General features: G+C 43.8%; 1 protein-coding gene across 4 annotated transcripts in view; it reads right to left on the bottom strand.

The window, feature by feature from the left end:
• Add3 (adducin 3) overlaps positions 1-13174 on the bottom strand; it is a 114978-nt gene extending 101804 nt beyond the window's left edge. For 2 of the 4 annotated variants that reach the window (XM_031390649.1, XM_031390655.1), the window contains exon 1: positions 12974-13174. The gene's annotated coding sequence lies outside the window, so the exon portion shown is untranslated. Of the gene's footprint in view, positions 1-10627; positions 10758-12053; positions 12141-12973 lie in introns of those variants that run through there. The other 2 variants (XM_031390652.1, XM_031390650.1) reach the window with 2 other exon arrangements.
• Between the last annotated feature and the right edge of the window lie 1710 nt (positions 13175-14884).

Here is a 14884-nt window from a genome sequence, read left to right as displayed (position 1 = left end):
GAGCTCTCTGTTCACATGCTACCTGCTCACTGAGCTCTGTTCACATGCTACCTGCTCACTGAGCTCTCGTCCTGTCATTCTATTTAAACTGATATCTATCCCCCAGAGTTGTTCATCTTCTTCCCTGTTCTCTATTTCTGCATGGCATGACATATTTCCTTACTTATTTACTCTCTTAACCATCAGCTCCTTTAGATCAGAAGGGTTTGTGTGTCTTGCCTATTGAGTCCTCGGTGCTTACAACAGAGCCAGCACACTACAAACTGCATAATAGACATTTACTGAATGAATAAAGGAACAAATGGAAGGAAGACGCATCAAGCTGCTCAAAAACAGAAATCTAAACAGAGGCCACAGAAACACTTATGGGGAAATAACAGTCTTAAGCACAATACAATCAGGATGAGAGGTGAAATCACCATTTCTGGGAAAATACACTACAATGTTTGTGCAGTTTGCTTTAGGAAAGCTGCCCTCCTGGCTTGTCTTATTGTTATTGGAAAAGATTTGCTGCTGCCAAAGCCCTTGGCTTCTGAAGAACTCCAGCTGCAGAGGTAACAAGCTCCTACAGTGATGCTAAGCCGCACAGACCCGGAAGTGCATGGCATGTGCCTTCTATGAGACCCATTCCCATGATCTCCACACCACACCATCAGAGGTGTCTTGGCTACCTTGCAGCCAACCACTAGCTAGTGAGAATCACGTTCATTGAGTCATGTTCTTTGCATGGACAAGCTTCCTGAGAATCTTAAGAGGGTGCAGCACAACTCTCCATATTTTAACACCCAAGGACACCAAGTATGCCTTCAGCAGTCATACTCTTTTACAAGGAGTAAATTGTATGGCCAAGTCCGAGTTCACAACTGAGACATTCTGGAATAAATAAGAAAAAGAAGAGATTGTGAGCCGCTACCCAAAATATCCTCCATAGTGCTATAGAAAAGAATCATGGGCAGAATCTCGCATATTCTTTCTGCCCTTTCTAACTAGTAAAATCCTACCTTCCCTCTGGCCTATTCTTACCCCTCTTTCTAAATATTCTATGCAGTGTTCTTTTCTATGGAATCTGTTTTCCGTGCCTATCATCTGGTGTTCAGTACATACTGGCAATTGATGTCTGTACTGTTTCTGTAGCTGCTGCTCACTTTTCCTATCTCTAACAGCAGAGCAAGAACCCCAAGCAATTACGCTCTTCATAGTCTATGGGTTTTGTAGAAACTGTATGACACGGTGTCATTTCCTTTCTATGAAAGCAAAGTGTCAGAAGTTCTCAAATGGTAACTATTGCTGAACTACAATGCTAGAAGCTTTTCACTGGGAGCTGGAGAAATGGCTCAGTGGTTAAAAGTATGTAGGACCCAGGTTCAGTTCTCAGCACCCACATAGGACAGCTCAAAACTGCCTATAACTCCAGCTGCAGAGGATCTGATAGCCCCTTCTGGCCTCAGTAGGTGCTACACGGACATGCACAAATCCACACACAAACACATAAATAGACACATAATGGTTTGTTTGTTTTTTTTTAAAAAAGAAGCTTTTAATTATATCAAAACAGTGACCTCTACCTTTCTAAATTACTAAGGATATCTACTAAGGGTAAATTATATAAGATAAACAAGAACAGTAAACAAGAATGAACAAGTCATTTGTCCACTTGTTCTGTTTTGGTTTTTCATTTTTTTATTTTTTTGAAACAGGGTCTTATATTGTAGCCCTGCCTAGCCATTAACTCTAGATATAGATCAGAGTATTCTTGAACTGATCACAGTTTTTACATGTCCGTGTAGCACCTACTGATGCCAGAAGGGGCTATCAGATCCTCTGCAGCTGGAGTTATAGGCAGTTTTGAGCTGTCCTATGTGGGTGCTGAGAACTGAACCTAGGTCCTCTGCAAGATCAATACATACTTTTAACCACTGTTTCAAAATCTCAACCACCCAAGTGCTGGTTTTCCAGGTGTGAGCCACCACACACACAATTATGAATCTCTTAATTGAATGGCTCCATGAATTCAATCAAATATCACTATAAATAATGTATATTATAGTCTGTGGTGTGATGTTGAGGTTTCCCTCAGGATCTCAGATTGGCATGTAGTTGAATGTTATCATACTATGGACATAAGCTATCATGGCCCTACAGCAAATTCTACCACTTAAAAATATTTAGGAGTTAAAAAAAAAAAAAAAAGGAGCTGGAGAAATGGCTCAGCATATAAGAGAGCATACTGTTGTTGCAGAAGATCCCAATTCAACTCCCAGTACCCACGTCAGGCAACTACCTGTATCACAACTACCTCTAACTCGTTCTGGGAGGCTCTGATGCCTGCCTCTGGCCTCCTCAGACATCTCTATTCATGCAGACAGATGGACATGCACACACGCAAACTCTAACAATTAAAATGAGTGAAACATAAAAATAAAGACCCCTCTCTTTCTATTCCCCACCATAACTGAGCCCAGCAAAGACCTGTAAGGTTAACTCACCCATTCTTCCCAGCGAATCATATATTTTAGAAACAATGGATATAGCATGGGAAACAACTCACTTTATGGCTAAATAAACTCTGTTGGCTTAAACTAATAAACAAAAAGAACGAACAAACAATACAGAGAAACCAAATATTGAATACTTAAAAAAAATCTGTCATGAATACTTCCTTATTCTAGTGAAATTTCAATCCTGTTTATCTATCCGCTCACCCATCTAAAAGAAAACAACTTTTAATGAAGACAGAAATAGTCCAATCTTGGTTCAAACGTTCTGTGCAGTCACCAACAAGGACATGCATAAACCTATGGGCATCCCAGCATTTTGTTTAGAAATAACTGTGTCATTAAAATAAACTCTTGACTGTACACTCACCTGAAAGTTTCACTAAACCAGATAAATATAATACTTTAACATGATTCTGGCAGTTTTTAAGGGTTAATAAGAATGGCTACCTAATTAGTTATATAACAAATGTAGAACCGGCAAGGCATTCTTCCAGTAACAATTAGTTATATAATGAGTGTAGACCAGTCAAGGGCAGCCTTACTGAAACAATCTCAAAGCTTCTTTTCAGTTCTTACTGCCAGCTTTCCTCTCATCTGGCTAGGACAGGTTTGTTCCAGGCGGCCTCTACTGACCTCTAACAGTCTTTGCTAACTCCAGCTGTATCTACTCCTGCTATAACAGTTTCAAGAAAAGAGGGAAACAAAATCAAACACCTACAAGATAGCTAGGATACATCAGAAAACAAAAACAAAAACCCACTATGAATCAGGGTGTCCACTCACTGAGACAAAGAAAGGAGGAAAAACTTCATTCCTGTTTGCTGGAGCCATCAATAACCAGACCTGGGAAGAAAAATACCTCAAAAAAATTTTTGTTTACCACTTAATTTATTAATTTCATCATGGCTATACTGTTTTTAATATCAATCCAACAACTTCTTAAGGTTTCTTCTTTCCCATGCATTCCAACAGGCGCTGAATTAGTTCTTCTTTGTGTAGCCAGGCCTCCTGCTGGGAAACATAATTAAAATTAAGCAGGCAACAATTCCACTTGGTACTAAGAGCCTTTCAAATCCTCCAAATGAGTCAAGGCCTGGTTTCTCCAGGCAAGAAAAACTTAAGACACTGCTCAACTTGCTGCTGGCCCTTCAGTAGACGGCACTCTTCCCTTGGGGGGCAAATTCAACCAGCTCTAGGAAACACTGCTGTGGCATTCAGGTGTGAGAGACGCAGAGCAGAGCAGGGGTTCCCTCTTCAAAGTCCTTAACTAATAATCAACTCCTCCAGGAATGCGTTCATCAAAGTGGATGACTCAAACCAGAAACCTTAACATAGCCAAGGGTCCTCTCCTAATCTGTGAAGAGAAGGGTCCTCTCCTAATCTGTGAAGAGAAGGGTCCTCGCCTAATCTGTGAAGAGCCCAGTCTGCCTATAAAGAGCCCAGAGAAGTTGAGATTACTATATACATCAAATGCCACATGCAGCCAGTAACACAGCTGACCATCAAGGAATCAATTTCTCAAAGCCTTTACTACGGCAAGCAAGAAGAATTCTCTCATTCAGGCATAAAATGTCCCCATACCTTGGCATTTAGTGATAACCATGGCAGTACTCACAAGGCTGGGGACCATGTCCTTGTCTATGATGCGTTTTTCATTAGGGTAACTAATGGTTGCAGGGTATTTAGAGAACTATGATTTCATGTTATCAACATTAAGACAAAGAGCACACTAGTTTCAACACTAATTGAAAATAAGCTGGGGGACTTTCGGGGCTGGAGAAAGATGACTCTTAAGAGCACTGGCTGCTCTTGCAGAGGGCCCAGGTTCAATTCTTAGCACCCACATGGGAACTCACAACTGTCTGTAACTCCACTTCCAGGAGATCCGACAGCCTTCCACAGATATACATACAGGCAAAACACCAATGCACAGAAAAGAAAGAAATCTTTTCTTAAAGGAAAGTAAGTCTTGGTATCCACTTAAATAGATCAAACATTTTCGTACAAAACCACTGCAGATACAAAACTAAAACGTGTTGAGAGCAATGAGGATTTCTCATTTACTGCTGATATGTATTTTACTTTAATAAAGAATGGCTGGTGCTAGAGAGTTGGCTCAGTGATTAAGAGCACTTGTAAAGGCTCTGGGTTTAACTCCTAGCACCCACATGAGGGTTTACCACTTCATAGGGCACCAGATGTTGTGCACAGATGTGCCACTCATATACATACAATAAAAATAAATCTAAGGACCATTAAAATAATAATAAAAAATAATGGCTCCTGAGGCTAGGATGGCTCAGTAGGCAAAGCTACAGAGCATGAGGGAAGGTCTGAGTTCAATCCCCAGGACCCATAGGAAAAGCATTGCCAGGGGGTGCATACTTATAACCCCAGCCCAGAAGATGGAGACAGGAATATCCTTGAGACTCACAGGTATATGAACATGTGTACACACACACACACACACACACACACACACACACACACACACACTGGTTCCCAACCATCAGATAATACACTTCTGTTTTCAGACATCTTTCTGTAAGATTTAAAAACAAGTCAACTGTGGAACTGGAAGGAATTCCTTCCAGTGTCAAAAGCTAATTTTCAGCAATGACACAGGAATCAACCCGAAAAAGGGATCACCTTTCCCCAGGAGAGAGACTATTATCCTGATGATAAAAGTCATAAGCAAACAGCAAGGTAGACACACTAGTCTAATGCTTAAGGAAAGGAAAGGGGGTGTGGCAGAAAAGCAGTGTACTGACATCATGGCCCATCTCTTTCCCTTTCCACCAGTATCTAGCCCAGACCCATAAGCCGCACCAAGGTTCACTGCCCAATCCCAAGCCAATCCTTTCCCAGCCGCCTCCTCAGCTATCACAAGATTGACCCTATAGAGGCTTTCCCACTTAGAAAGTGAAGATACAACAGCAGCTAACAGTGTTGGGCTCATTTCTAAAGAATTCAAGTAGTGTTTTCAAAGTTCCATAGTGTGGGGACCCTATGGCCTAGCAAGTAAACTATGTTCCCCCGTCATTCCTACAGAACAAAAGATGAGAATGCTGTGTGGAAAAGAAAGAAAGAAATGCTATCCTTGCACAGAGTGAGTGGACCTACCGAGGGAGAATGTCACACTAATACTGATGAAATTAAATACAAATTAAATTAAAACAAATTAAAGACATAACCCAAATCTGCAAGATCTCAGAAACTTCAAATTCCAGCTTACTGGCAGGTGACCAGCCACCGTGAGAGAGCCTTGAAAGTCGAGCTGAATGGGCTGACTCAGAACTATGTGGCCCTTTCCATTTTCACCTAAGGACAGTTCTTCTTGGTAAGAGATGAGAAATAAAATATCACAAACTAAATTTCAAGGGGAGGACTAAAATAATAAAATAATGAGTTCCTGTGTATTACTCAGAGGTAAGTTGTTTGTAATTCAGTGCTTGATATCCTTCTGCCTTAACGCATAGTGTAAGCATTCAAATTATTATAGAGGGGCCAAATCAATCACTGAAGAAAGTGTGTGCCATCAAGCAGAAGAACCTGAGTTTGATCCTTGGCACCCAAATAAAAAGCCAGCAAGATGACTCAGTGGGTAAAGGTACCTGCCTCCAAGCCTGGCAACTGGAGATTGATCCGTAGAGCCCACATGACGGAAGGCGAAAACTAACATCACCAAGCTGATTTCTACCTTATACCCCATGACACAGTGCACATGACCGCACAAGCACAAACAAATATGTATAATTTTAAAAACTAAAAAGCAAATTAAAAGAGAAAAAGCCAAGAATGGTGCCATTTGCCTGGAATCCCAGTGCTGGCAAGGGGGTGAAAGATGGGTGCCTGAGCTTGTTGGCCAGCCAGCCTAACCTAGAGGCAAGCAGCCTCAAGTCCCAGGCAGAGGTGGTTCCAGACCAAGACAAGGCCAGGGATGGTAGCCAGCACTCGAGAGACGAAGGACTGCCTAATCTCTAACTCTGAGGTCAGCCTAATCTATTTAGGAAGCTCTAGCGGGGGCTACACAGTGAGACTTGTCTCAAAACAAACAAGTAAGCAAACAAAGAAAAAACAAATAAAACAAGTTGGATGGCTAGCTCCTGAGAAATGCTATCCAAGGTTGATCTCTGATCTCCACATGAGCATGTGCACCCAAACTCTCAGAGTCAGAGCATGTGTGCACACTTGAACACAAACATGCACACAAAAGTAAAATAAATTGTCAACACATCCACACACATATATGTTGTATATATATGTATTATACATACATGACATGTTATATATGTGATATATATCATATATACATATGACATATTATACACACACAACATATAAATGCACACACTTGAGACACTGGTTTTAAGGACATTTAAGAAATGCCTTACATTTCTCAAATACATTTTTACCTTTAGCTAGTTATGGGGAATATCTGGTATGTCCACTGCCCCTTCAAAAAAAAAAAATGAGCTTTATAACTTGATATCCAAGCTATTGCCTTGTATGAGGAAGTATCGCTCCTAAATGTTAGCTGATGTGTTTCCTGCACACCAGTCTCTTCACTACCAATTCCAGAGAATCTGAAACCCAGATTTCAAAGTTCATCTTCTATCAGTAAGTAAGTCTTCACACTTCAGCTAAGCTTTAACCAAAGCCGACCTTGAAGGTGTGAAAGGATAAGGTAAGCTGTGGGTCCTTTTGAAAGGCTCAATGTAGACCTAGCCTCTATCTGAGGCTATATGCTGGGCCTATTCATTTTTATTTTAGCATAGTTAAGATGCAAACTTAAACTACCCTTTCAAGATGCAAACTGTCAAACATTGTTTTTAAAGTCAAAGATTAGGGCTAGCCATGCAACTTACTTGGAGGAGTGCTTGCCTAATAAGCACAGCCCTTGGGTACCACACAAAACTGGGTGTGGTGGGGTGCACCTCTGATCCCAGCACTCCAGAGGTGGAGGCAGGAGAAACAGGTGTTCAAGAATATCATCCTCAGCTACATAGTGGATTTGAGGCCAGCCAGGGCTGCATGAGGCTGTGTCTCAAAAAGATTAAATTTTGTCCATTTTATACTTTTTGTTGATTATGGTCATTTGGAACTCTCAGACAAGGCTGAAAGCCAGAATCATTCTTTGAGGCTTCTAGGATGTTCTTCTGCAGTGTGGTTAGTAATGTCCTAGAAGGGTGAAAGGGGTTTTCTCATTGAGACGTTCAACCAAAATAGTTGAAGGAAGTAAGTCTTAAATATGAAATAAACAAAATAAACTACAAAACTTTTTTTGCTTAATACTTTTTAATTTTTGGCACTCAGTAAACATTTAATGAATGAAAACCAGGCAAATACATTAATTTTACCTAAAAATAACAGAATCCCAAACAGACATACAAACATACATGCCCCTATAATTCATCATCTCTAAAAGAAATAATTACTAGGACCTTTCCTAGTCTAGAGGGATACATTTCACAACTCCAGTAAAAGTCTGAAATCATTAGTATATGTATTCTATGGTTATTTTTGATAATGTTTTATTTATAAATTAGGCACAACAGAAATACAATAACTAAGAAAACATATAATATACTGTTATAAAGTTACTTAAAACTTAAGAATTGCTTATTTCTGGAATTTCCCATTTAATTTTTTTAAACTGTATTTGACCAGAAGCCACTAAAATTCTGAAAAAAAGACTGCAAATAACCAAGGACTATTCTATATGCAAATAACCAAGGACTATTCTATATGCAAATAACCAAGGACTATTCTATATGCACCTAGTAGGTAACAAACCTTCCACATCATAGAGTATGCTAACTTGGGTACTTCAGAGAAGATTTACCACAGGCAACCATTACAGTAAATCTGAAACTGTCGTGGCTTTCAGCCAAGGGAATTAAACCAATGACAAAACCCCAAAGATCTCCTAACAATTGCAGCTAAAAATAGCTGGCATAGACCCCAAGTTCAGAGGAGAGCACATTAGTGTGAGAGACATTGAAAAAAAATATTTAAGCATTCATTTTGAATCTGTTACCTGACTTGATCTGTGATTGTCCAGCAACTGTCAAATTGGACTTGAACAATTTCACATAAGCTTATGTTTATAAAGAAAGACAGCACTGTTGAGTAGACGTGTTAAGTTTTCCTATTTTATTCTACACAGCTCATTTCTCCAAAGGAATGTGAACTAGATAGCACTAAATATTAAGTATAACAAAAATGTTTAAGGTGAGAAACAGCTTAGCAACTTGCATATGTCTTTCAGACAGACGCCTTCTTTACTTAATCTATTTATTTTAGCATTTCTCTCTAACTTTACATTGCACTCAGTTATCAGAAAGGGGCATGTCAGCTATCTATAATAATTCCAAGCATAGCTTTGAGGAGCTTCTAATTTATAACTAATATCTTTGCTATCATGAAGCAAGTTATAAAAAGCACTGCACATCATGGGACAAAAAAAAAAATCACAGTCATTCCAGAAAAATATAATTAATAAAAAGGTAAGCAAGAGTAAAGTGTACAGCATTAACTTCTCACTCATCTTTAACCACTGACTACATATTATATTCTGAAAGTCATGTAAAATCTTTTCAGGGGTCATGTGATCGTCTGTCATCTGCCCAAACTATCAAATAACATATGCAAAATGTTTCCCTGTATTAACATCTCTTAACCGAGTAGCTGAAGAGCTCCTTATGTTTAGCATTCTAGATAGGTAATAAACTGCTGAGTTTTTTCCTTCAAAGCAACTATTACCAACATGCTGACACTCCTGGGGCAATTTAATGAGGTGGGAGAACCGTAGAAGTGTCTGCTCACTACTCATCACTACAGTTAATCTGATCGATTTTAGGAAAAGAAAAAGTTACCCTGCAAGTTAAACACAGTGCAAAGGAGATTTATTTAGCTGTAACATCTTCCAGAAGTGCTGGAAAAGACACGATTCTATCAACGAGTCAGCCTTTACCTTAAATACACAGGTCACAATACACAATAGATGGCCAGGTAACTTCATTTTAAAAGGACATATTACGCTGTACCCTATGAGAAGTCTGCTGAAACCCAAATCAGTACATGTTCAGCACACTGAGGATGGAGTCCATTCTAAGAAAGGCAATCATTTCACATTGCTAACTCGAAAGTTTCTATAATTTTATAATTCACCGTAAAGAACTCACACATGTTTATGTAGCTCATCCCAAGCCCCAGAGTCTTATCAATTCCTTCCTGAGCCTTGCTCCTAATCCTCACTCGAAGCCTCTTGGCTGAGTTAAATCCCACACCACTCTAGCAAAGTCAATTCCAAGAGCACATGTGCCAAGGATATTTAGTGGTTTTCCTTACACTCCCATTTTAAACGGGCATCTACTTGCAATTAAATCTCTGCAACAAAAAAAAAAAAAAAGTTCACCTGAGGCCATTCTTGTCATTTTAATAGAGGCCTGGTTTAATAGTGGCCTTGCCTCAGCTATTACATACCTCCAAAGAGGTTGGAAGTATCCCAAACACCAGCAAACCAAACCTGCTGCCAACTCGGCTGTCACCCCGCAAAGAATAAAATAGCAGGAATGCTTGAAGGGTTATAGAGTGTGTGTGTGTGTGTGTGTGTGTGTGTGTGTGTGTGTGTGTGTGTGTGTGTGTGTGTGTGTGTCTGCGCGCGCGCGCGTTTTGGTGTGTGTGCTGGGGAGGGTCACACTGATTAGATAAAGTGGTTGAACAATTTCAACTTGTGACTGAAGTTTCTTAAGCCACGAGGGGGAAAAAAAAACAACAGCAGATCAACTGGGTCTTCTTCCACCTTCTCCAAGCGCGGGAATCTCCCACCGTCCCCGCGCGCACCTTAGGGGTCAGCAAGGCTCCGGGCAGAACTGGATTTTGCAACCCCACGCCCTCGCGGGGGGGTGGGGAGGAGGCGGGGACGCCCGGGTGAGTCGCGCGCGGCCCACTCCGCGGCGCCCCGAGCCCCGACCTCGCGCCGCCGCACCCCGACTCCTCGGCCCCGTGGGGCTCGCCTTCCCGCCCCAGGCACGGTTCACCTGAGGCCGCGCGGCCAGTCAGTCCGGAGCCCCTCGCGTGGGAAGCGCGGCGGGACCCCCGGCCCTCCGCTCCCGCAGGATTACCTCGCACCGCAGCCGGCTTTGTGCCCCCTCCTTCGCCACCGCCGGGCTGCAGCGGCCGCCCCGAGTCCGCCGCAGCCGCCTCTTCACGTCGCTCGGCTCCCGAGGAGAGGGCCGGGAAGGGAGGGGGCGTGGAGACGAAGGACCTGGACGCCGAGCCCCCCGGCAGTCCGAAGTGGCGACACCTGGTCGCCGACGCGTCTGGCTCTCGCTGCTTTAAAACATCATTTAAAGCCCTCTCCTCTCCCTCCAGCCCCTCGCCCGGACGACCGTTACCGGCGGGCGCCTCGCGCTCTGGCGGGACCAGCCGAACTACCCACGAACGTCCTCCGCTCCGCCCCCTGGGCCCCGCCTCCACCGGGCCCACGACTCCGCCCCCTACAGGCTTAGTCCCTCTTAGCAGCACGAAGGCCCCGCCCCACAGGCCCGAGCGCCTTGGCCCCGCCTTCCACAGGCCACGCCCCAGAGCCCTTGATTCCGCCCCCTACAGGCTTGACCCTTCCAGCACCCCAGCTTCAAGGCCCCGCCCCGACATGGCCAGAGAGCTCTGGCCCCGCCTCTCATAGGCCACGCCCCAGTGGCCTTCACTCCGCCCAGTACGGGCTGGGCACTCGTAGCTCCGGAGCGCGCTGCTGGCTCCGCCCTTCGCCGGGCCCCCGTGCTAGCGCCACTCCGAATAGGCCACGCCCCCAACAGGCTCTCGCACGTCCAGGCCCCACCTCTGCTGCCCCTGGAGATCTCTGGCCCCGCCCCTCGAGGCCCCCTTTGGAGCTGCGAGCTCTGTCTCCGTGTGGCTGCGGCATTGGGGGCCTACGTGCTCCTCAGGCGGAGGGCCTGTTGCAGGGCGCCTGCCTGGCGCCTCTGCAAGGTCTTCCTCCCTCCGTGCAGCTCCGATCCGCAGCCGGAGAAGGAAACGACCCCGAGAGAAACCCAATTGAAAGTGGGAGGGTGGACGCCACGGAAACATCTGCCTCCCCAGTCCCAAAGAGGTTCCCACACCCAGTGAATCTCAGCTGAGCCGCAGCTTTCAGATTGAGCTTCTGCGGCCCACTGAGGCTGCTGGGCTTCTTTGGGGAGAGGCCACGACAGTTGGACCTCGGCACGACCCCCACAGGAGGGGCCTCGATTTTCTTCTCAGCACATTTGCGTTTGGGGGAGCCTCCCGCCCCCCAAACTTCCACAGAGGAAAGGGGCAAGGGCCTTTATATTCATTTGGACCAGCCCGAACTCTGCACTCCTACTTTGGCTAATTGCCTCTCAAACCTTCTGAGAGCTGACCTCTTGGGAGATGAAAAGTCTAGGCTCCGCCAGCAGCCTTCAAAATCAGTCTAAGGCCAGGCAAACTTTGCCACACTCATTTGCAGAATCGGGGATCCCTCCACAGGTGACACTGGGCTGCCCACCCCCGCCTCCCAGACGTGTTTCTCACCCCAACCTATTCTCGAAATAGACCTCCAAGGCACACGCTGCTCTCCTCCGCCACCCACGACTTGCACACCGCTCCGGCACACATGCCCTCTCCACTGCACGAATTCACCCTCAAGCACACTCCTCCCAACGCCATTCTAGTGATTCATGGTCCCTGGGGTTAACCCCACCCTAACACACACAGCAAACTTCATCCTCCACCCTTATCTCCCGTCCTTTCCAAGGCACTGGCGACAGGCCACTTCATTTCCTTCCTCATCTGCAGGCTCTCTTCCCCCTCAAAGACCAGCCTCCTCATCTTCATCCCCTTTCCCTAAAAATGTGCTAATTAAAATGTAGTTTCCTCTTCCCACATATGAAGTGTGGCAAATGAATAGCGTTCTTGGCACACATTTTGCAATTCATTTATCCTCCTTTTCTCTCTCCACTGGACTGAAGCTATAGAAATTTTAGTCTGCCACTATCGCCCATTTGCTTAAAAAAAAAAGATCATGCCTTCTTATTTTTAAACACTCCTCAACAATCGTGCGGGGAAGTCTTGCTAAGCCTTAAGGAGAAAACGATATCTAGGAAGCGCTCAGCTTGTCATTTTATTTGCCATTTAAAAATATCTGCAGTGTTTGAGAGCGAGATTGGGAGTGGCTGTGTTTTCTGCATTTAAAAAGAAAAAAAAATGCTCTGCATGCATCAAGGTTAGCCTTTTTATGCATTGCAAAAAAAAAAAGTATTGTAGGAGCACACATCCCATAATAGTCTCCACTACACAGGACGTGTGTGTGCCAGACAGAACTGTAGACCCCAGCCCACCTCCAAAGGGCGGCAGATTCTCCGAACGTTTTAAGCATGGCTGATGAGGAGTGCATTCCCCGACCACTGCCTTTCCCACGCGTTCCGAACAAAATGGGGAAGAGATGTGCTTACCTGCAGGCGATCTGAAGCCGCTTTGCGAGCAGGGCTGCCGACGTGTGTCCGTCTTCCCCGGCTAGGTGTGGATTCTGCAGTGCTGCACGGGAACCCACTGCAGCCGCGGAGCAGCGGCGGCTGCTTCTCCCAATGCTGAGTTGTAAAGTGTGTGACTTAGAGACTCCACGGTTGCCGAGAGGCGCTGGCTTAGAAGAGAGGAGGCGGAATCTTTCTTAAAGGAATGGGTTTGGTTTTTCCTCTCCACTGTTGCTTCATCAGATGGGAGGTGGGGGGGGGGGGTGCGGAGTGGAATTGGGAATTTTTTTTTTAGACTGAGCAAAGCAGTACAGCTGTGGGAGGTCAAGGTTAAAATTAACTGGGTGAAGGGAGCGAGTCAATGAGAAATGCTAGAAGCACTAATTTTAAAGAGCCCTCTCTACTCTTAATACTGGGGTTAATTGCCAAAATAAAGCTGTATGCCTTGCAACAGATCAGCCACGTGTGCTAATCTTTAATTTCCAACCACTGTACCATAACCATAGAGAGACTATTTAGTATTTACTACAAGTATGAAAGGAATAATTACATAAACCCCATGTGAGTACTAATGCCTATAAATATAGCTGAAACTTCTAATATATATGTTCATATTTACATTTTTATATTTACACACATATTTATATTGTATATTATATTATATATGAGAGGTATTTGTATTTTTTTGAGACAGGGTCTTGCCATATAACCATGGCTGGCCTAGAACTGACTATGTAGAGCAGGCTGGCCTCTAACTCAGAGAAATCTGCCTGCCTCTACTTCCCAGCCTCTGTGAGTACCGGGGTGCACCGCTATACCCAGTTCTAATATTTTTTGATACTGGCACTTAGTATCAGAAAATATATTATGGATAGATTGCAATGTTTTATGTCTATGTTATAAAATCTATTATATCCAGAATAGAACAAGTTAATTTTAGAAAATTTTAACAGGGTATTACTGGTCTATTGAGTGAAAATTCGAAAATTAGAAAAGTTAGGAAATCCAAGTGATTTTGTTTATTTTAAGTGCTTCTAAATTATTAAAATGTGCCCAGCCCATCAGAAGTCTGCACTATAGCCTCAATTTTTTTTTTAAATATTCTTTCATTTAAGCACCGAGCATCAATTACCCTTCTCATTATATTGAGTGTGGAGGCATGGTCTCCAAATAAGAACAGATAAAGACAAAGAAAATATTCTGCCACTGTTTTTTCTTCCCATGGCTTTAGCTAATGACCTGCATGGTACTGAATAAGTGGCAAGCACCATTTGGCCCTTAGGTCTGCGTTTTGTACAGGGTGGGATCTGGGCTGAATTTTCTGCGAAGAGAATGCTAAAAGAGCCATTCCCAATTCCAAATAAAAATGGCTCTGTGGCACACCTGTCTTTTTGTTGTCTAATGCACTGAGTCCCACTTTAAATTACGTTTCCTTAAAGTGTGAGTTGGCCAAAGCTTGAGAGCTGGGATTGAGGCTACTGGTAGAATGCTTGAATAGCAGGCCCAAAATCCTGGGCTTGATCCCTAGCACTGAGGGGATGGGTAGTAAGTATTCATTCTTCATATGATTGGAGTTGATTTGCTATCCTGAAATTATTTTTGCTAGACACATAATTATTTTGTAAAGTGAATAAGCAAGCTTAAGTGAATTAGAATCGTATGCCTATCTGTGACCAATTTTTCTGAAGCACAGCCCTTCTGTCATAGGTCCCGGATGATGGAACACTATCATACGTGTTATGGCTGGTTGTTCTTTGTGTTTCTATGTGATCTGAATCAGTATAAATAACTGACTTTAGGTGAGCATGCTCCCACGGAGCTCTACTCTGCCCTGAGTCTTGCTAGACTGTCCTCCTGCCTCAGTATCCAGGAGAGCTGCCCTGAGTCTTGCTA

The sequence above is a fragment of the Mastomys coucha genome, unplaced genomic scaffold, assembly GCF_008632895.1.
Source record: "Mastomys coucha isolate ucsf_1 unplaced genomic scaffold, UCSF_Mcou_1 pScaffold21, whole genome shotgun sequence".
NCBI lineage: Eukaryota > Metazoa > Chordata > Mammalia > Rodentia > Muridae > Mastomys > Mastomys coucha.
The sequence above is the reverse complement of the archived record's forward strand: the minus strand, read 5'-3'. Positions and strand labels throughout refer to the sequence as shown.